Here is a 24,248-nt window from a genome sequence, read left to right on the forward strand (position 1 = left end):
TATCACACACTATGGCATCGTTCACACTGACTTTCATACCACTTCTTACATACAGACAGACTCCACCACCTTTTCTGTTCATTCTATCCTTGCGAAACAATGTAAACCCCTGCAGATTAACGACCCAGTCATGCGAGGAGTCCAGCCATGTCTCAGTGACCCCAACTATATCAATATGTTCCTCCAGTATCAAGGCCTCCAGCTCCCCCATTTTATTTGCTAGGCTTCTGGCATTTGTGAACATACACTTTACATTTCCATCCTTTATGATATTGGGGTTAATGGGATTCAAGGGTATATGTTTTATTTTCCTATGAAGCCTATTCCTATTAACTATTCTAACCCCTCCCTCCGCTCCACCCCCAGGTACATTTATAATTCCCACCTCTCTATCTACGCTATCTTCCCCCTCTTTGCTGTTGGTTCCCTCCCCCCAAGTACCTAGTTTAAACACTCCTCCACCCTTCTAGCCATCTTCTTCCCAAGCACAGCTGCACCCTCCCCATTGAGGTGCAGCCCGTCCCTACGGTAGAGCCGGTAACCGACAGCGAAGTCGGCCCAGTTCTCCATGAACCCAAACCCCTCCTTCCTACACCAGCTTCTGAGCCACTTGTTTACCTCCCTAATCTCCTGCTGCCTCTCTGGTGTGGCTACTGGTAGTATTTCAGAAAATACTACCTTGGAGGTCCTTGCCTTAAGCTTGCGGCCTAAGTCCCTGAAATCATTTTTAAGGACTCTCTACCTACCTCTTACTCTGTCATTGGTGCCAATATGTACCATGACTGCTGGGTCCTGTCCAGCTCCGCCTGTCAACCTGTCAACCCGATCCGCGATGTGCCGAACTCGAGCGTCAGGTAGACAACACACTGTTTGCCCTGTCTGTCCCCCTAATAATTGAGTCCCCCACCACTAGTACCTGTCTGGTCTGCCCTGCACTCCTCCCTCCCTCCTTACTGGAGCAGACACCCCCCTGGCAGTCAGAGGCAGTATCCTGCTGCAGTACTGCTTGCTCTGAAATTGCATCCCCCTCATCTGCCAAGCGGGCAAACTTGTTGGGGTGTGCCAGTTCAGGAATAGCCTCCCTGACACTTTTTCCCCTACCCCGCTTTCTAACTGTAACCCAGCTAGCTGCCTGACTGTCCTGCAACTCCGTCCCACTGTCCTCCCCCACCTCTACCCCCCAGAGTGCCTGCTCAGTGAGCAGGAGACTCCTCTCCGGGTTGTTCAAAATATTAACATATCATGTTGAGTAATCCCCATGGTCAATGGCCCAATTAGGGTATTGTTGTAATCGTATGGCCCTACAGAACAAAGCTAATGGGAGAGATTTATCAAAACCTGTGTACAGGGCCGGTTTTAGACTAAGTGTGGCCATGGGTAAAAATGAAAAATGGGGCCCCCAGATTGCGTGACCAAAGATCACTATGTTGCGCCCCTGAATTGTGCTGCATCTCGGCTAATGTGAGTAAATGAGATTGCGCTGCAAACCACAAATGTCTGTGACTACAACATGAGAAACGTAATAATTCCATCCAGGATGAAATTGTGGCTGCGGTAATTTGGGGTCGCAATGTGACCCCATTTAGTGCAGATCAGCTCAGCTCCCCCCTTTGCAAGAGCGAAGTGCACAGACACCTGTGGGCACACGTAGAGAAATCCAGCACAAAACGGCATCATAAAATGGATGGTCAGAGGAAAACACAGGGTCACAGAAAGCCATACATTTTATGATGCTGTTTTAAGGGTTTAATAAAACCCTAAAAGAGCAAGACCTGATTTGTGCTGGATTTCTCTATGTGTGACCACATTTACTTACATTAGTTGAGATTCAGCACCATTCAAGGAGAATAACATGGCGATCTTTGACTGTGCGACCCATTTTCGCCATGTAGCCCTAACCTTATATTGTTACCTTGTTCTTTTTACAGTAATAGTCACCGCACAGAGATAAACAGTGATCTCAATGCTACCTATCAGTAACAGCGCCCACATATACTATAAGGCTAAGTTCACAGAGAGAATGTCCACATGGAGAATCTCCGTGCAGATATTCCACAAACTGCAGGACACTGACATAATATGCCGGCACTAGGACTGCACAGGAATGCGCCGTCTCATATACAGCCATGCATTCGGTGGGGACACAGAACATGGAATTTCCATGCCGGAAACATCTGTGGATCCGCCGGTGACCCACCCCATTTTGTGCCTCCAGCTGTTGCCACCTCCCTTCCCTGCCTCACCCGCCCCTGGCCTGCTGAAAATGTTCTGAACGATGGGGCAGTGGACTACCCCTTTAAGTATGCAGCATAGTCCCCCCCCCCACATTAGGTTGGCAGTATAGTTCCCCCACATTAGGTTGGCTGCATATTTCCCCCACATTAGGTTGGCAGTATAGTTCCCCCACATTACTTTTGCAGTATAGTTCCCCCACATTAGGTTGGCAGTATAATTCCCCCACATTAGTTTTGCAGTATAGTTCCCCCACAGTAGGCTGGCAGTATAGTTCCCCCCACATTAGGCTGGCAGTATGTTCCCCAACATTAGGTTGGCAGAATAGTTCCCCCACATTAGGCTGGCAGCATGGTCCCCCACATTAGGTTGGCAGTATGTTTCCCCACATTGGGTTGGCAGTATAGTCCCCCACATTAGGTTGGCAGTACAGTTCCCCCACATTAGGCTGGCAGTATGTTCCCCAACATTAGGTTGGCAGAATAGTTCCCCCAAATTAGGTTGAAATAAATAGAAAGAAAAAAGACCGGGGAACGGCGCCTCGTGTATTACCCTTAAACACAAACAGCAAGTGTAAATGTGGGAGAAACCCACGGCACTTATAGGTGGCTGCTCACCAGATGTAAATAGAAGTAACGCATATCACCCCAAATAGGGGTACTCACTGATGTCCAAAGGAGGGCTGCAAGCCGGAGGTCACAGGCACATACGTCCTGACGTAGTCATCAAACGGAAAATGGAAAAGGACCTCATTCATCCAGGCGCTGCCGGTTAGGTCATCAGGTGCACAAAATGATGCAATGTATACCTGGGGCAAGTAGCAGGTGTGGGCAATATAAAAAGCAGACCTCACATGAAGCGGCCGCTCTGTGTTCCCGGGAGGCCTGTCAGCTCTTAGCCCTGTCCTCTTCCTGTGCACTGGAAGCACAGCACAGGAAGAGGACAGGGCTAAGACCTGACAGGCCTCCCGGGAACACAGAGCGGCCGCTTCATGTGAGGTCTGCTTTTTATATTGCCCACACCTGCTACTTGCCCCAGGTATACATTGCATCATTTTGTGCACCTGATGACCTAACCGGCAGCGCCTGGATGAATGAGGTCCTTTTCCATTTTCCGTTTGATGCCCACATTAGGTTGGCAGTATAGTCCCCCACATTAGGTTGGCAGTATAGTCCCCCACATTAGGTTGGCAGTATGTTTCCCCACCTTAGGTTGGCAGTATGTTTCCCCATATTGGGTTGGCAGTATGTTTCCCCACATTAGGTTGGCAGAATAGTTCCCCCACATTAGGCTGGCAGTATAGTTCCCACACATTAGGCTGGCAGTATGTTCCCCCACATTAGGCTGGCAGTATAGTTCCCCCACATTAGGTTGGCAGTATTTTTCCCCACATTAGGCTGGCAGTATAGTTACCCCACATTAGGCTGGCAGTATATTCCCCCACAGACATACAGCCTACAACCATATATAGTGTATGGCTGGAGGCTGTATGTCTATGTATTGCCCTGCTTCAGTGCTCCGACCACCGTTCCTCCTGGCTTATAGGCCATAGCAGTAGGGGCAACCTTGTGTCCCGAAAAGATCTTTCAGGACATAGGGATGTCCTTAATAGTGATGGGGGAAATTAACCTGGGGGAGGGGCAATATCCCCGTTGTCAATCCCCCCCCCGGATCTGCCACTGATACTTACACTACCAATACTGCCAGGGCCATCTTTAATTTTGATCGGACCCTGGGCAAGCAATTTTTTTTGCCCCACTCCCCCCCCTCATTTTTGCAACCCTAGGCAAAAGCTAATTTTGCCGCCCCTTCACTCCACTCTTCACTTCCACCTTACTACTGGGGTGACACACTGAGATACCTTGCCTGACGAAGGGTCCGGTTCGGACCAGAAACGCGTAGCTTATGTATTCACAATAAAGCCTCTGAAAGGAATGCGGATGTGTTCCTGATTTTCTTAATATCCAGAGTTCCAGCGCCAAAATTTGTCCACGTTTTCTTCCAATACCTGCTATTACTAACTACTGGGGTGACACACTGTAACAAACCTCCTCCTCATGTAATCACCTTACTACTGGGGTGACACACTGTAATAAACCTCCTTCTCATTTAATCTCCTTACTACTGGGGTGACACACTGTAACAAACCTCCTTCTCATTTAATCTCCTTACTACTGGGGTGACACACTGTAACAAACCTCCTCCTCATGTAATCTTCTTACTACTGGGGTGACACACTGTAACAAACCCCCACCTCATGTAATCTCCTTACTACTGGGGTGACACACTGTAACAAACCTCCTCCTCATATAATCTCCTTACTACTAGGGTGACACACTGTAACAAACCCCCTCCTCATGTAATCTCCTTACTACTGGGGTGACACAGTGTAACAAACCTCCTTCTCATGTAATCACCTTACTACTGGGGTGACACACTGTAACAAACCTCCTCCTCATGTAATCACCTTACTACTGGGGTGACACACTGTAACAAACCTCCTCCTCATGTAATCTCCTTACTACTGGTGTGACACACTGTAACAAACCTCCTCCTCATGTAATCTCCTTATTACTGGGGTGACACACTGCAACAAATCTCCTCCTCATGTAATCTCCTTAGTACTGGGGTGACACAGTGTAACAAACCTCCTCGTCATGTAATCTCTTTGCTACTGGGGTGACACACTGTAACAAACCTCCTCCTCATGTAATCTCCTTACTACTGGGGTGACACACTGTAACAAACCCCCTCCTTATGTAATCTTATTACTACTGTGGTGACACACTGTAACAAACCTCCTCCTCAGATAATCTCCTTACTACTAGGGTGACACACTGTAACAAACCTCCTCCTCATGTAATCTACTTACTACTGGGGTGACACACTGTAACAAACCCCCCACCTCATGTAATCTCCTTACTACTGGGGTGACACACTGTAATAAACCTCCTCCTCATGTAATCTCCTTACTACTGTGGTGACACACTGTTACAAACCTTCTCCTCATGTAATCTCCTTACTACTGGGGTGACACACTGTAACAAACCTCCTCCTCATATAATCTCCTTACTACTGGGGTGACACACTGTAACAAACCCCCTCCTCATGTAATCTCCTTACTACTGGGGTGACACACTGTAACAAACCTCCTCCTCATGTAATCACCTTACTACTGGGGTGACACACTGTAACAAACCTACTCCTCATGTAATCTCCTTACTACTAGGGTGACACACTGTAACAAACCCCCTCCTCATGTTATCTCCTTACTACTGGGGTGACACACTGTAACAAACCCCCTCCATGTAATCTCCTTAGTACTGGGGTGACACACTGTAACAAACCTACTCCTCATGTAATCTCCTTACTACTGGGGTGACACACTGTAACAAACCTCCTCGTCATGTAATCTCCTTGCTACTGAGGTGACACACTGTAACAAACCTCATCCTCATGTAATCTCCTTGCTACTGTGGTGACACACTGTAACCAACCTCCTCCTCATATAATCTCCTTACTACTAGGGTGACACACTGTAACAAACCTCCTCCTCATGTAATCTCCTTACTACTGGGGTGACACACTGTAACAAACCTCATACACACATCATACATACATCATAGATACACATCTAACACGCACATCATACATACACATAAATCTATCATGCACACATCATGCAAAATCATACACATACATATCTACAATACACATCCCCAACCCAAAGCCTCTCCTTACCCGAGGCCTTGCTTCTGTGCCAGGGTCACATCAGTCAGGGCTCCCAGCAGCCCCTGGCCTGCTCAGCCCTGCAGGGCCACACATAGTAGAAGTAAAAAAAAAAAAAGTGCTTGCCCAGGCCCCCGAGCAGTGGAGTGCAAGCAGGATGTGAGGGGGATTTACTAGTTGAGCTCCTCCAGAATGCTCAGGACAGGGGGGAGGAGTGTTAGTGCCTTATGCCCTGAATACTGCATTTTACACAAATTTGCGGTAAAATCGCTGCAAAAACACCTTGATTTTACCGCGATTTCGCGCAAAATGGAGTATTGTTAGTAATGTCTTAAAGCTTTTCAGGGGCCCCCCTTTCAGGGGAATTATGTCTATTAGAAAGAGGAAAAAAACGAAACCCCAAAAATGAAAGGGTTAAAGGCTATAAGCAGCAATGGCATTTAGGAGCATGAAAAAGCTTGACGACAACTTTTCACCTGGCTTTTCCATGCTCCTGAATGGCATATCTACTCATAATAGATCTGCTATAAGACAGATGTACCTATAATCAGCTATGCAATTCAGGAAAGTTTGGTGACAATTTATCCCATTTTAGCTTTTTCATGCTCCTCAATGGCGTATCTGCTTAGATCAGCTCAGCTATTATAAACAGATATGCCATTCAGGAGCATGAAAAAGCTAGCTGTAAAAAGCTTTTCCTTGTTTCTGAATGACATATCTTCTTATAGCTGTACTACTTTATGTGGTGCTGGGTAATTGATGCACCTAAAATGTTTCCCTAACAATTCTGCAGAAACGATATACGTCTGGAAGAAATCGTCACAACCGTCCGAGCTAGATGGAAAATTAAAAGAGGACAACTCTAATGAGAGAAGATATTGCCCGTGAGTCCCACAAAGAAATGGCATTACCATTTGGGCACTATAGATAGGCGGGGTTCACATTTGCGAAATATTAAAGTTGTTTAAAATGCATCTGTCATACATTAGTTTCACACTGACGTTACGCCCCGCTCTTAAACGTCCGTTAGGCTCTTCTTTTTTAGCCTTTAACAGCGTTTTTGGGATGGGGCACATCGGCCAATAACGAGTCCCGATGGATCCAATTTACTATAATTGGGTCCATCGCACGCCGTTATTTTGTGGTGGGACTAGCAGGAGAAAAAGATGGCACAAGGGGGCTTGCCCAGGGTCAAATTAAAATTAAAAACGGCCCTGTTTGAATCATATTGAACAGCATCTTTTTTCATTCAGTTTTGCAGCAAATTATTATTTTCTTCTTTAGTATGCAGTTATTATGGTTATTATGCTTCATGAGTTTGCAATTATGTATCTGTATATATAAATATATTGACAAAATTTAGATATAACTATACTGTATCCTTAAAAGGAAACATAATTAACTGAGTCACAATGGCGTAGTGTGGGGGGGGGGGGGGGGGGGGGAGGGCTGGAGAGGGGTGCTTGCCTCTAGCCCAAAATTCTTAGGGGCGTAAAATTTTGTGCCCCTAAGAATATAAAGTGATACATAGCCCTCCAGATGTTGCAAAACTACAACTCCCAGCATGCCCACACAGCAGTTTGCTGTCTGGGCATGCTGGGATTTGTAGTTTTGCAACATCTGGTGGGCCACAGTTCGGAGTCTCTAAACTGTGGCCCTCAGATCTTGCAAAACTACAACTCCCAGAATGCCCAAACAGCAAACAGCTGGAAATACCCCATATGTGGGCGTAAAATGCTCTGCAGATGCACAACAAGGCTCAAGAGTGAGAGCGCACGCACTATGTACATTTGAGGCCTAAATTGGTGATTTGCACAGGGGTGGCTGATTTTACAGCGGTTTTGACATAAACGCAAACAAATAAATACCCACATGTGACCCCATTTTGGAAACTACATTCCTCACGGAATGTAACAAGGGGTATAGTGAGCCTTAACACCCCACAAGTGTTTGACGAATTTTTGTTAAAATTGGATAGGAAAATGAAATTTTTTTTTTTTTACTAAAATGCTGGTGTTACCCTACATTTTTTATCTTCACAAGGGAAAATAGGAAAAAAAAGCCCCCCAAAATTTGTAACCCCATTTCTTTGAGTAAGAATATACCCCATATGTGGATGTAAAGTGCTCTGCAGGTGCACTACAATGCTCAAAAGAGAAGGAGAGCCATTGGGCTTCTGGAGAGAAAATTTGTCTGCCAGAACAATGGACACCCCCATCCACCCACATGTGACCCTGTTTTGAAACTACACAACATTTTTCATTTACACATCCGACTTTAAACAAAAAGTCGTCAAACACCTGTGGGGTGTGTACGTAACAAGGGCTCACTGGACCCCTTGTTACATGCCTTGAGGGGTGTAGATTTCCGAAATAGTATGGTAATGAATGATCATATCTATTACTATTCATGGTGTCCCTGATATGCTCCAATATCCTCACCTGCAATTCTCTCGTGGTCATACCAACATAAATTTTCCTACAGGGACAGTATGCATAGTAAACCACATTAGAAGTTTTACAATTTACAAAGTGAACAATCTTAAACCTCTTTCAATATGTTCCTTCAAATTCGTTTGATCTCTCCATGAAAGTACAGGCCCCACAGTCCCCACAGTTTACATTGCCCCATTTCGGGCCCCTTGTTTTGAGAAAACTCTGATTATAAGGAGGGGGGGGGGGGACATAGTGACTAGTTACTAGTAAATCTCGAAGATTAGAAGATCTTTTTGGTGTAAGAGAGGGAAAAGCTTTTTATCTGTCAATAATATGGGCAAATATTTCTTAAAGATGTTCTTCATTGTTACCCATTGTTTATTATATCTGGATATAAATCTCACCGTATGATCCTCTCAACAAGTTTTCTTCTTTACCAATACTGTTTGTCTCTCCATATAACTCACCTCTCTGCGCTGTATCAAGTCACAATCGTATCTTCTACTCAGGAATCTCCCTTCAATTTCTCGGGCCTGTCCCTCAAAAATCTCTCGATTGAAACATACTCTTTTTGCCCTTACAAACTTTCCCTTGGGGATAGCTCTAATCACATGTGGAGGGTGTGAGGACTCCGTCTTAAGATATGTATTTACAGAAGTGTCTTTCCTATGAATGTCAGTATTGACTTCTCCTTCCTCACTCATCATTATTTTGAAAACTCAATTTCATTTTGCCTATATTTATTCGTCAACCTGACATTCATATCATTATTTTGTAGAAACCTGAAAAATTGTTGGAGATTCATCGTTGCCCTGCCATACAAACAGGATATCATCGATGAATCTTCTCCACATGATTTGACTTGTCCTTCAAACATATAATTGATGTTCTCTCCCAGTAACCCATAAATAGGTTTGCATATGAGGGGGCACATGCCACCTCCATTGCCACACCCCTTGTTTGTAAGTAGAATCTGTCCGGGAACACAAGTAATTGTGCTCCAGGACAAATTCCAACAGTTCCAAGATTAAATTTACCATCATACGATAAGGCCTTGTTCATTTTGAATCGAAGCATACAAAGATTCTACATCACTGGTTACTAGGAGCATATCCTTCTCCAACCTCATCCCTTCCAAAGCAACCAGTATATCTTTTGAATCTCGAGTGTATGATGGCAAAGTTTCTACACAAGGTTTTAAGTAGTGTTCGGTATAAAGACATACAGGTCCACATAACTTCCCCATGCCCAAAACTATTGGGTGTCCAGGGGGACATTCAAGATTCTTGTGCACCTTCGATAAGAAATATAGGGTGGCCACTTTCGGATGTTGTACCCTCAATCCTTCCAGTACTTGTTTGTTAATTATGCCCCCGTCGCATGCCCTTACCAAAATTCTGTCCAGTTGTCTACTAAATGTCAATGTGGGGTTACTGGGTAGTTTGCTGTATCTCTCAAGTTTCTCAGAGCTTCCTCCTCATACATCCTATGAGGCCACACCACAATATTACCCCTTGTCCGTAGGTTTCAATATTATACCTTTCACTTCTCTAAGTGGTTTCAGTGCTATTCTTTGATTTTTAGTTAAATTATCAACATGGTGGTCTTTAACCCCTTAACCCCTAAAGGCTCAGGGTTTTTACGTTTTTGCACTTTTGCTTTTTCGTCCTTACCTTTAAAAAAATCCAAATTCTTTCATTTTGCACCTAAAATTCTTATTTTGCACCTAAAAATCAAAATGATGGCTTATTTTTTGTGCCAACAATTTTACTTTGTAATGACTTCAGTCATTTTACCCAAAAATCTACGGCGAAACGGAAAAAAAATCATTGTGCGACAAAGTTGAAGAAAAAACGCCACTTTGGGGGCTTCCGTTTCTACACAGTACATTTTTTGGTAAAAATTAAACCTTCTCTTTATTCTGTAGGTCAATACGATTAAAATGATACCCTGCTTATGTAGGTTTGATTTTGTCGTACTTCTGAAAAAAATCATAACTACATGCAGGAAAATTTATATGTTTAAAATTGTCATCTTCTGACCCCTATAACTTTTTTTATTTTTCTGCGTTTTGGGCAGTATGAGGGCTAATTTTTTTGTGCTGTGATCTGAAGTTTTTAGCTGTACCATTTTTGTATTGATCGGACTTATTGATAATATTTTCATGATATAAAAAGTGAGCAAAAAAACGCTATTTTGGACTTTAGAATTTTTTTGTGCACGCCATTGACCGTGCGGTTTAATTAACAATATATTTTTATAATTCAGACATTTATGTACACTGTTTTTTTAAATGGGAAAAGGGGGGTGATTCAAACTTTTATTAGGGAAGGGGTTAAATGATCTTTATTCACTTTTTTTCCACTTTTTTTGCAATGTTATAGCTCCCATAGGGAGCTATAACACTGCACACACTGATCTTTTACATTGATCATGTCACGATGCCGGCTGGCAGGTAGTGGATCCTCTGTGCCAGAGAGGGATTGGCGTGGACCGTGCTAGTGGACCGGTTCTAAGCCACTACTGGTTTTCACCAGAGCCCGCCGCAAAGCGGGATGGTCTTGCTGCGGCGGTAGTGACCAGGTCGTATCCACTAGCAACGGCTCACCTCTCTGGCTGCTGAAGATAGGCGCGGTACAAGGGAGTAGACAGAAGCAAGGTCGGACGTAGCAGAAGGTCGGGGCAGGCAGCAAGGATCGTAGTCAGGGGCAACGGCAGAAGGTCTGGAAACACTGGCAAGGAACACACAAGGAACGCTTTCACTGGCACTAAGGCAACAAGATCCGGCGAGGGAGTGAAGGGAAAGTGAGGTGATATAGGGAAGTGCACAGGTGTAAACACTAATTGGAACCACTGCGCCAATCAGCGGCGCAGTGGCCCTTTAAATCGCAGAGACCCGGCGCGCGCGCGCCCTAGGGAGCGGGGCCGCGCGCGCCGGGACAGAACAGACGGAGAGCGAGTCAGGTAGGGGAGCCGGGGTGCGCATCGCGAGCGGGCGCTACCCGCATCGCGAATCGCATCCCGGCTGGCAACGGAATCGCAGCGCCCCGGGTCAGAGGACGTGACCGGAGCGCTGCCGCGGGGAGAGTGAAGCGAGCGCTCCGGGGAGGAGCGGGGACCCGGAGCGCTCGGCGTAACAGTACCCCCCCCCTTGGGTCTCCCCCTCTTCTTAGAGCCTGAGAACCTGAGGAGCAGACTTTTGTCTAGGATGTTGTCCTCAGGTTCCCAGGATCTCTCTTCAGGACCACAACCCTCCCAGTCCACTAAAAAAAAATTTTTCCCTCTGACCTTTTTGGCAGCTAAAATTTCTTTGACCGAGAAGATGTCCGAGGAGCCGGAAACAGGAGTGGGAGGAACAGACTTGGGAGAAAAACGGTTGAGGATGAGTGGTTTGAGAAGAGAGACGTGAAAGGCATTAGGGATACGAAGAGAGGGAGGAAGAAGAAGTTTATAAGAGACAGGATTAATTTGACACAAAATTTTGAAAGGACCAAGATAGCGTGGTCCCAACTTGTAGCTAGGGACACGGAAGCGGACATATTTAGCGGAGAGCCATACCTTGTCTCCAGGGGAAAAAACGGGGGGGGCTCTTCTTTTCTTATCCGCGAACTTCTTCATGCGTGATGAAGCCTGTAAGAGAGAATTTTGGGTCTCTCTCCATATGATGGAAAGGTCACGAGAAATTTCATCCACAGCGGGCAGACCAGAGGGCAAGGGAGTAGGGAGGGGGGGAAGAGGGTGACGGCCGTACACCACGAAAAATGGGGATTTGGAGGAAGACTCAGAGACCCTGAAGTTATACGAGAATTCGGCCCATGGGAGGAGATCTGCCCAGTCATCCTGGCGGGAGGAAACAAAATGTCGCAAATAATCACCCAAGATCTGGTTAATCCTTTCTACTTGTCCATTGGACTGGGGATGATATGCAGAAGAAAAATTTAATTTAATCTTGAGTTGTTTACAGAGAGCCCTCCAGAATTTAGACACGAATTGGACGCCTCTATCCGAGACAATCTGCGTAGGCAATCCGTGAAGACGAAAAATGTGTACAAAAAATTGTTTAGCCAACTGAGGTGCAGAAGGAAGACCAGGAAGAGGGATGAAATGTGCCATTTTGGAGAATCGATCAACGACCACCCAAATAACAGTGTTGCCACGGGAAGGGGGTAAATCAGTAATAAAATCCATACCAATCAGAGACCAAGGCTGTTCGGGGACAGGCAGAGGATGAAGAAAACCAGCGGGCTTCTGGCGAGGAGTCTTATCCCGGGCACAGATAGTGCAGGCACGCACAAAGTCCACAACATCCGTCTCCAGAGTCGGCCACCAATAGAAGCGGGAGATGAGTTGCACAGATTTCTTGATACCCGCATGACCTGCGAGATGGGAAGAGTGACCCCATTTGAGGATTCCGAGGCGTTGGCGAGGAGAAACAAAGGTCTTTCCTGGAGGAGTCTGCCTGATGGAGGCAGGAGAAGTGGAGATCAGGCAGTCAGGTGGAATGATGTGTTGCGGAGAGAGTTCAACTTCTGAGGCATCCGAGGAACGAGAGAGAGCATCGGCCCTAATGTTCTTATCGGCAGGACGAAAGTGAATCTCAAAATTAAATCGGGCAAAGAACAGAGACCACCGGGCCTGGCGAGGATTCAGCCGTTGGGCAGACTGGAGGTAGGAGAGGTTCTTGTGGTCGGTGTAGATAATAACAGGAGAACTTGATCCCTCCAGCAGATGTCTCCATTCCTCAAGTGCTAATTTAATGGCTAGAAGCTCTCGATCCCCGATGGAGTAGTTCCTCTCCGCTGGAGAGAAGGTCCTAGAGAAAAAACCACAAGTGACAGCATGCCCGGAAGAATTTTTTTTGTAGAAGAACAGCTCCAGCTCCCACTGAGGAGGCATCAACCTCCAATAGGAAGGGTTTGGAAGGGTCAGGTCTGGAGAGGACGGGAGCCGAAGAAAAGGCGGACTTGAGTCGTTTAAAGGCGTCTTCTGCTTGAGGAGGCCAGGACTTGGGATCAGCATTTTTTTTGGTTAAAGCCACGATAGGAGCCACAATGGTAGAAAAATGTGGAATAAATTGCCTGTAATAATTGGCGAACCCCAAAAAGCGTTGGATAGCACGGAGTCCGGAGGGGCGTGGCCAATCTAAGACGGCAGAGAGTTTGTCTGGATCCATCTGTAGTCCCTGGCCAGAGACCAAATATCCTAGAAAAGGAAGAGATTGGCATTCAAACAGACATTTCTCAATTTTGGCATAGAGTTGGTTGTCACGAAGTCTCTGAAGAACCATACGGACATGCTGGCGGTGTTCTTCTAGATTGGCAGAAAAAATTAGGATATCGTCCAGATATACAACAACACAGGAGTATAACAGATCACGAAAAATTTCATTGACAAAGTCTTGGAAGACGGCAGGGGCGTTGCACAGTCCAAAGGGCATGACCAGATACTCAAAGTGTCCATCTCTGGTGTTAAATGCCGTTTTCCACTCGTCCCCCTCTCTGATGCGGATGAGGTTATAGGCGCCTCTTAAGTCCAATTTAGTGAAGATGTGGGCACCTTGGAGGCGATCAAAGAGTTCAGAGATGAGGGGTAAGGGGTAGCGGTTCTTAACCGTGATTTTATTAAGACCGCGGTAGTCAATGCACGGACGTAGGGAGCCATCTTTTTTGGACACAAAGAAAAATCCGGCTCCGGCAGGAGAGGAGGATTTACGGATAAAGCCCTTTTTTAGATTCTCCTGGACGTATTCGGACATGGCAAGAGTCTCTGGGGCAGAGAGAGGATAAATTCTGCCCCGGGGTGGAGTAGTGCCCGGGAGGAGGTCGATAGGGCAATCATAAGGCCTGTGAGGAGGTAGAGTCTCAGCTTGTTTTTTGCAGAAAACATCCGCGAAGTCCATATAGGCCTTAGGGAGACCGGTTACTGGAGGAACCACAGAGTTACGGCAAGGGTTACTGGGAACCGGTTTTAGACAGTTCTTGGAACAAGAGGACCCCCAACACTTGATCTCCCCAGTGGACCAATCCAGGGTAGGAGAATGAAGTTGAAGCCAGGGAAGTCCAAGGAGAATTTCCGAGGTGCAATTGGGGAGGACCAAAAGTTCAATCCTCTCATGATGAGATCCGATGCTCATAAGAAGGGGCTCCGTGCGGAAACGTATGGTACAGTCCAATCTTTCATTATTTACACAATTGATGTAGAGGGGTCTGGCGAGACTGGTCACCGGGATGTTGAACTTGTTGACGAGAGAGGCCAAAATAAAATTTCCTGCAGATCCAGAGTCCAAGAAGGCCACTGTAGAGAAGGAGAAGGCAGAGGCAGACATCCGCACAGGCACAGTAAGACGTGGAGAAGCAGAGTAGACATCAAGGACTGTCTCACCTTTGTGCGGAGTCAGCGTACGTCTTTCCAGGCGGGGAGGACGGATAGGACAATCTCTCAGGAAGTGTTCGGTACTAGCACAGTACAGGCAGAGGTTCTCCATACGGCGTCGTGTCCTCTCTTGAGGTGTCAGGCGAGACCGGTCGACCTGCATAGCCTCCACGGCGGGAGGCACAGGAACAGATTGCAGGGGACCAGAGGAGAGAGGAGCCGAGGAGAAGAAACGCCTCGTGCGAACAGAGTCCATATCTTGGCGGAGTTCCTGACGCCTTTCGGAAAAACGCATGTCAATGCGAGTGGCTAGGTGAATAAGTTCATGTAGATTAGCAGGAATTTCTCGTGCGGCCAGAACATCTTTAATGTTGCTGGATAGGCCTTTTTTGAAGGTCGCGCAGAGGGCCTCATTATTCCAGGACAATTCTGAAGCAAGAGTACGGAATTGTACGGCATACTCGCCAACGGAAGAATTACCCTGGACCAGGTTCAACAGGGCAGTCTCAGCAGAAGAGGCTCGGGCAGGTTCCTCAAAGACACTTCGGATTTCCGAGAAGAAGGAGTGTACAGAGGCAGTGACGGGGTCATTGCGGTCCCAGAGCGGTGTGGCCCATGACAGGGCTTTTCCGGACAGAAGGCTGACTACGAAAGCCACCTTAGACCTTTCAGTGGGAAACAGGTCCGACATCATCTCCAGATGCAGGGAACATTGGGAAAGAAAGCCACGGCAAAACTTAGAGTCCCCATCAAATTTATCCGGCAAGGATAAGCGTATCCCAGGAGCGGCCACTCGCTGCGGAGGAGGTGCAGGAGCTGGCGGAGGAGATGACTGCTGAAGCTGTGGTAGTAACTGTTGTAGCATAACGGTCAGTTGAGACAGCTGTTGGCCTTGTTGCGCTATCTGTTGTGACTGCTGGGCGACCACCGTGGTGAGGTCAGCGACAACTGGCAGAGGAACTTCAGCGGGATCCATGGCCGGATCTACTGTCACGATGCCGGCTGGCAGGTAGTGGATCCTCTGTGCCAGAGAGGGATTGGCGTGGACCGTGCTAGTGGACCGGTTCTAAGCCACTACTGGTTTTCACCAGAGCCCGCCGCAAAGCGGGATGGTCTTGCTGCGGCGGTAGTGACCAGGTCGTATCCACTAGCAACGGCTCACCTCTCTGGCTGCTGAAGATAGGCGCGGTACAAGGGAGTAGACAGAAGCAAGGTCGGACGTAGCAGAAGGTCGGGGCAGGCAGCAAGGATCGTAGTCAGGGGCAACGGCAGAAGGTCTAGAAACACTGGCAAGGAACACACAAGGAACGCTTTCACTGGCACTAAGGCAACAAGATCCGGCGAGGGAGTGAAGGGAAAGTGAGGTGATATAGGGAAGTGCACAGGTGTAAACACTAATTGGAACCACTGCGCCAATCAGCGGCGCAGTGGCCCTTTAAATCGCAGAGACCCGGCGCGCGCGCGCCCTAGGGAGCGGGGCCGCGCGCGCCGGGACAGAACAGACGGAGAGCGAGTCAGGTAGGGGAGCCGGGGTGCGCATCGCGAGCGGGCGCTACCCGCATCGCGAATCGCATCCCGGCTGGCAACGGAATCGCAGCGCCCCGGGTCAGAGGACGTGACCGGAGCGCTGCCGCGGGGAGAGTGAAGCGAGCGCTCCGGGGAGGAGCGGGGACCCGGAGCGCTCGGCGTAACAGATCAATGGTTTCTCATAGGAAATCATTGATCAATGATTCTGTCGCTTGACTGCTTATGCCTTGATCTCAGGCACTGAGCAGTCATTTGGTGATCGGACACCAGGAGGCAGGTAAAGGGACCCACCTTGTGTCCCACAGCTGTTCGGGATGCCACGATTTCACCGCGGCGGTACCGAACAGACCCCTTAGCTAGCCGTGGCCCCACGTTATAGATTGGGAGCAGGAGTACAGGTACGCCCTGGGTCCTTAAGTGGTTAATACCACGGAATTCCTCACTTACTAATTTGACGAACATTTCAACCTGCCGACAAAGACATATGGGCATAAAAGTTTTAGATCTTGGGAGTGCTCTATTAGTCAGCCGGTGTGTTTTCCTCCCACAATTCCTCAAGAGCATTTAGAACCTCTGTATGGTTAGGAATATATTCCCCTTTCCCATGAAAAAAATACCTTTTGAGCATGAACTTACGAGTAAACAAGTATACATCCCTAGTGGCCTCCAAATATTCAAAACTTATAGACAGTGCAAATGTTAAACCTTTTTCAAGAACATCAAGCTGATCCTTAGTAAATTCTCTCCCGACAAGTTGATTATCTTCAGTTTTTCCGAGCCGTCTGGTTTGGACACGGTTTTGGCGATGATCTCTTCTCTTGTTTGGATTCTGCTTTATGGATGGCCCCTCCTGCATAGGACCTCCAATTGCTCCTTCCGGGGTGCGTCCATCTAAATAACTGCCCCCTGTGGACTCCGCACAGAGGAGAAGGAAGAAGAACGAGATCTAGGGTATTCTCCCATGTTTTGTTGATGCCATCTGTAAACCGTATCCCTAGAGTAATCCGTTTGATCTCTTCTAAACTTTTTACATTTCTGATTCTGTATCTCAGTTTCCCACTTTATGAAATCACTCTCTAATTCACTTTCAAATGTTCTCAAATTTTCAGGAGTGATGTCTTTCTTAATCCGTTCCTTCAAACAATCAATTTCCCTAACTCCTCTCACCCTTAAAAAAATAATTAATTCTCACCTCCCACACCATTTGAGCTGTTATGTAGGGGTTCTACCTCCACCAAAGGCCTAATATCTACTATTTATGATATTTTATCCTCAGAAGGAGGCATTAATACTCATAGACATACCTACATGGAAAAATGGGAGTCATATCTACGTAACCCATTATCTACCTCCCAGTGGCAGACCATTATCTACCTCCCAGTGGCAGGCCAAATCGTCTTCATGTACCTCCTGCCGGGAAAACCAGTACAAACTCTTAATGAGGTGGTACCAACCCCCAGAGAGGCTACACAGCCTTTTCTCCTAAGTATCCCCTATATGTTGCAGATGCCAGACTGAAACTGTCTCTCTACAGCATATTTTTTGGGACTGTTCGGCACTGAGACATTTCTGGTTGGAGGTACACATTCATGTTCCTCTGAACCCAGCTACATATCTTCTGAATCTCCCCGTTTCTGGTATGTCTTCTGTCTTCTCTAAGTTACTATGACACATACTGACGGCATCCAAGTGCCTTATAGCCCGTTGGTGGAAATCCTGTGAACCTCCACTGACTCGTGCTCTGCTAGACAAGATCAAGAGGTTTATAGGATGGAATGCATGTCGGCAATACTTGATAATAAGATGCTCATTACCCAAACAATATGGAGGCTTTGGGAAGAATACGATAATTCTCTACATAATCGATGACATGGCATGGCGAGATCCTGCTCATCTCAATTTCTTTTTATTTCTCTACATTTTCCTTTTCCTCCCCCTTCTTCTTCTTCTATACTTATCCCTACCCTTTCTTCTTGCTCCATTACTCTTTATTCTGCTCCTTCTACATTTTTCTTCCCTTATGCGAGGTCCTTCCTCAACACATATGCGATTATAGTTTTCTTTGTTGCATAATGATTTTGCTCAAGGTTAATTATGTATGACCCTGATTTTTCTTTTCTTTTTTGTATAATTTTTTCCCCTTTTGTGTTATAACAAAAACCTATTAAATAAACAGTTATAAAAAAAATTCAGAGCTTTCAAAAGCTGTGTATCATACCTTTATTCTTGCTCACATAGTGCAATCTCCCAGCAGGTGAAAGTGTGTGTTTCCCAGCATGCATGACATCACAGAAGCCTGCTGGGGGATCTCAGGCTCTTTGCATCTTTCAGTGAGGCTCTGTGCAGCTTTCAGTGAGGCTCTATACACCTTTCAGTGAGGCTCTGTGCAGCTCTCAGTGAGGCTCTATACATCTTTCAGTGAGGCTCTGCGCATCTTTCAGTGAGGCTCTTTGCAGCTGTCAGTGAGGCTCTGTGAAGCTGTCAATCAAGCTTAGTGCAGATAAGCACTTCCTGAGTTTGGTCTAATGCCAGGCCGGGAGGAGACCAAACTCCTATTACTGTATTAATTGTGGCAGGGAACAGAACAGAGCCACCTAGTGGCCATTTATTATATTACATTTTAAACATATTTATGTTGATAATTTTAAAACGTGAAAGGGGAAAGGGACAAGGAACACTATATTAAAAGTTTTATTTGGTGACAGGTACTCTTTAACCTCCCTGGCGGTATGATTCTGTCTGGAAATTTGTACCAAAAGCGGTACAATTTTTTGCACTGAATTTCACATCTCCCCCCCCCCCGCCCATTTCACATCTCCCCCGTCACATTCCCCCTCCCTTGTCACATTTCCCCTCTCCCTTGTCACATCCCCCCGTCACATCCCCCCCCCTTGTCACATTCTTCCCCCTCCTTGTCACATTCTTCCCCCCTTGTCACATTCTTCCCCCCTTGTCACATTCCCCCCCTTGTCACATTCTCCCCCTTCATGTTACATTCCCCTTCCCTTATCACATCCCCCCCTTGTCACATCCCCTCCCTTGTCACATTCTCCCCTTCATGTTACATTCCCCTCCCCCTGTCACATCCCCCCCCTTGTCACATCCCCCCCTTCATGTCACATTCCCTCCCCCGTGTCACATTCCCCCCTCTGTCCCATTCCCCCCTGTCACATCCCCCCCCTGTCACATCCCCCCCTGTCACATCCCCCCCTGTCACATCCCCCCCCTCTGTCACATCCCCCCCTCTGTCACATTCCCCCCTTTGTAACATTCATCCCCCCCCCTTCTCACCTTGTCCTCCCCTTCAGCCAATCACAGGCTTTACACCACTGCGGCCTGTGATTGGCTGAAAATTGAAAGGTCCTGTAAGATGAATAGTGAAGAGAGCAGGGACCAGAGCGCACAGAGGGGAACGACATCTGCAGGGACCGGGATTAGGTGAGCAAAAGTTTTTTTTATTTTACTACTTTTACCTTTTACACTTAGATCAGTGTTTTTCTAACAGGGTGCCTCCAGCTGTTGTGAAACTACTACTCCCAGCATGCCCGGACAGCCTTTGGCTGTTCAGGCATGCTGAGAGTTGTAGTTTTGCAACAGCTGGAGGCCCCCTGGTCGGGAAACACTGACTTTTAGTATTTTTCTTTACCTGCTCTGGCCGGCCCCCGCCACGGGAGCCGACCAGAGCAGATAATCCCATGTTTTCCCGGGGGCCATATCGCTATATCGCATTGCTTTTGCGATATATCGTGCAGCCCGGCCGGGAACTCTGCAATTCTACCCCGAGCGTGACTCGGGGTTACCGATCCTGGCAGGGAAAATTAACCCAGAGTCACGCTCGGGATTACCGCGTAGGAGGTTAACAATAGTCCCAGGAAGAACAAACTATCCTTATCATTCTAAACAACAACAAATGTGCAGTATGTCCTAATAAAAATTAGTCATATGATTGTCTGTCTGTATCATGGGATTAAAAATGCCTTGCGTCCCTTATTGTCATTATCCTGTCATCTCAATGTAATGGCAGGTTTTAAAATTGACAGCTGGATCCTGCACACACCCAGTTAGAGACTTTATGACCAGAAGAGGTGAGTAGAGTTAGTGTGATAGGGTCCCATCCAAAATGAGGCCACCTCCACGTGGTGGATAGTGGACATGTTTTGATCAATTTTTACATTTGTGATCAAATATGGAGTGCTGTTGCAACATTCTTTTTTTTGTGAAAAATTGCAATTGGATGTTTTAGTGTTTACGGAAGTAGAGATCGGTTGGTGGTCTACAAAAACGAGCTAATCATTTTACAAGCTTCCATCCCATCTATGTTCTTTTTCTATGCCCTTCTTGGAGAGAAGGCTTCGGCACTTGCACTTTTAAGTTTGTGTTGCCTGCATAACATGATTGACTATGCACTGATGTAATGGATCAGGAATTTAATCATCAGAAATTTGTCACCCCTGTACAACATTCCCTTGCGCATAATGTTGACTGAAATCTGATTAACTAAACTCACATCCCCCCAAGCATCCCTCCCTCACTAGATGTCAGAGAAAATTCATTTTCTAACCGCTGCTTCAGAAATTATACATTGATTCTTTGGTGTTTGCTCAACATCCTTGTTCAATAAATAAACAATTCCAGGAGAAAAATGGGCTACCTCATAATACCCCGGCCAGTGAATACCTTTCAGAAAAAGCATTCCTATATATGCATGCAGACATAGGGAATGTATTAAGCAGCCAGCAACAGATGTGAAACTGTAATTCACAATTCAGGACTACAATCACAATGAGCCTTTCTGATAGCTAGTATGTATGAACCTGCATTACAGCTCCACATAGACGGACAGGAACGAAATAAAACCATTGCTGATTGCCAATCAACACCTGAATGACAACACATTTGTTGATTCAAAGAATAGGCATTTCAGCGGGGTCATTAGCAGTTGAGCAATTTGGGAGCACAGGCGCTGTGATTTGTTCTAGGTTTTGGGTCTGTCTTTTTTTTCTTACTTGCTTAGAATAATAAAATGTGTTCTCATTATCCTTTTCTTATGTGTCTTGTTAGATTAGAGTTAGGTGATAGAATGGTTTCAGTGAGATTTGCACTGGCGTCTGCTTCTCATTAAAGAAACACTAAGGGGTATATTTTATATATTCTGCCCGTGAAAGCATTGTTAACAAAGCAGAAAATGATGTAACAACCCATCTGCATGGACTCATTTAGACAAGCAAGAATAAAAAGGTACTGTATGTTTATATCATATTGGTCCTATGATTATTAAAGCTGGCCATTCAGGGTAACACTGATGGTGCTAAAAAGGCAGGTGCTTTGTTATATGTAGACTTCTTACACTGGGTCCATTATTATAATATAACACTTCATATGTGTTCTCTAGTGTACAGGGTCAGCTTATCAAAATCTAAAATGTGTAAATTCATCACAACTTTTTATATAAAGAGCATATTCATGCAGATTGTTCATCTGTGGATTGGGAGCTCTTGCTATGAATGGAAGGTAGAGCCCTGAGCTTTTAAAGATATGAAAAGTACAGTAGGCATCAGAAAGAATCGGAAACCAGGAAACGGGGAAGGGACAGAATACAAAATAACACACTGCCATTAGGAACACTAGAAAGTAACAATAAGGATGTTGGGTTGAACTTTCTTAGATAGCTACTGTCAAGCAAGGATAGATAGAGAAAGATTTAATGATGTGATGTGCGTATTGGCCCTCTAAATAAGTAAAATAGACCATCTAGGACCCAACATGCCAATATTGGGCAGAGGAAGAAGGATTATGGTGTCTGGAAGAGTGGATCCTGCAGCAAAGACCAGTAAAATGGGCAGCTTTCTGTTTGGAGCATCCACCGGCAGATCGGGAGTGGTAGAAGTGGCGGTTAGCCATCTGCTGGCATTACAGCTTTGGAACTAAACACATATATAATTTTACCAATGACTTTCCTTTTATATTGCCACTCATGAAATTCCATATACAGTTGATGTAAAAAGTCTACACACCCTTTTAAAATGCCAGGTTCTTATGATATTAAAGAAGGAGACAAAGATAAATGATGTCAGAATGTTTTCTACCTTTAAAGGGGTACTCCGGCGCTAAGACATCTTATCCCCTATCCAAAGGATAGGGGATAAGATGCCTGATTACGGGGGTCCTGCCGCTGGGGACCCCCGTGATCTTGCACGCAGCACCCCAGTTACAATCAGTCCCCGGAGCATGTTTGCCCCCTCCCATAGGCTTACATTTAGGGGGCGGAGCATGACCTCCCACATGTCACAATGCTCCAGCCTCCGTGATCGCCAGTAATCAGACCCCGAGCAAACATGCTCCGGGGACTGATTGTAACCGGGGTGCTGCATGCAAGATCACGGGGGTCCCCAGCGGTGGGACCCCCACGATCAGGCATCTTATCCCCTATCCTTTGGATAGGGGATAAGATGTCTTAGCCCCGGCGTACCCCTTTAATGTGTACATAACAGGAACAATTCAAATGCAAAACAAACTGTAATGTTTAATGGGAAAAATAAAACACACTATAACCTGGTTGCACAAGTGTGCACACCCTAAAACTAATACTTTGTTCAAACGCCTTTTGATTTTATTACAGAATTATATGTTATTTGGAACTGTTTTGATGTGATTTGGAACATAATTACTTTCATAAGACCCTGGTTCTAGCTGAAGAAAAACCCCAAAAGCACCCCTTCACCCCTTCACTCTTGGTATGGTGCTCCTTATGTGATGTGCATTGCTGTTTTTGAGCCAAACATACCTTTTGGAAGTATGGCCAAAAAGTTCAACCTTGGTTTCATCAGACCATAACACATTTTACCACATACTTTTAGCTGGCTTGATGTTGTTTCTACTAACTTTAGCTTGGATGTTTTTCTTTGTAAGAAAAGGTTTATGTCTTGCCACCATATCCCAGAGCCCATTCATATTAAGACTAGTAAAGATTGTTGTTAAATATAGCACTCAGCCAGTACTTGCCAGAAATCCCTGCAGTTCCTTAAATGTTGCAAAAGGCCTCTTAGAAGCCTACCTGACCAGTTTTCTTCTTGTCTTTTCATCAATTTTGGAGAGATATATAGATCTTGGTATTGTCTCTGTTGTGCCATATTTTCTCCTCTAGACGATGACTGTCTTCACTGTGTTTCATAGTATATCAGGTGCTTTGGAAAATCTTTTGTTTGCTTTGCAATTTAATTTTTCATGTTATAGGCCACATTAAAAGGTAGAAAAAGTTCTGACATGATTTATATTTGTATCTTTAAACATCACAAAAACCTGGCATTTTAATAGGGTGCGTAGTCTTTATATCCACTGTAGTTCTTTGGTCATAAGTACATATACATATTACAAAAAGTAAGGAAATACATGATTATTATTATTTTATTTATTTATTTATAAGCTAAACCATATGTTTTGAATCACTATTCCAATAGCTAGGAACTGTATTCTATGAAGACGTACATAGGAGCTCTATGTTGTGGATACTATAGGATTTTTGTATGTTGGGGAACACTGGAAAGCTGACAGCCACATCTATGCCTAATGTACATATACTGACAGTCATCTGGCTCAGGAAGCTTGTTTTGCACTGACATGATCATAAATTAACTTCCATCATTGCCATAATCTTTTCAAAGTGGATTTTTCACACAAACATAATGGGGGCTTTCAATTTAGGAACTTAATGAATATTGTGAAAACTCAGCATAACGATTCATTGAACAATTACCTGGAATCTAATTTATTCCTACTGAATAACACTTAGATTAAAAAATGGTTGTCTCTACTGACTATGACAGATTGCCTAAAATGTGCACTTTTATGGAAATGTAGTAAATGAATAAACATGACATGTTCACAAATACCAGTTAGGTTATTCCTCAGTCGTTGCTAACAATGCTCATTATAATGTATGTGCATGCATGTTTA

Source organism: Hyla sarda, chromosome 1 (genome assembly GCF_029499605.1).
Source record: "Hyla sarda isolate aHylSar1 chromosome 1, aHylSar1.hap1, whole genome shotgun sequence".
NCBI classification, from domain to species: Eukaryota; Metazoa; Chordata; class Amphibia; order Anura; family Hylidae; genus Hyla; species Hyla sarda.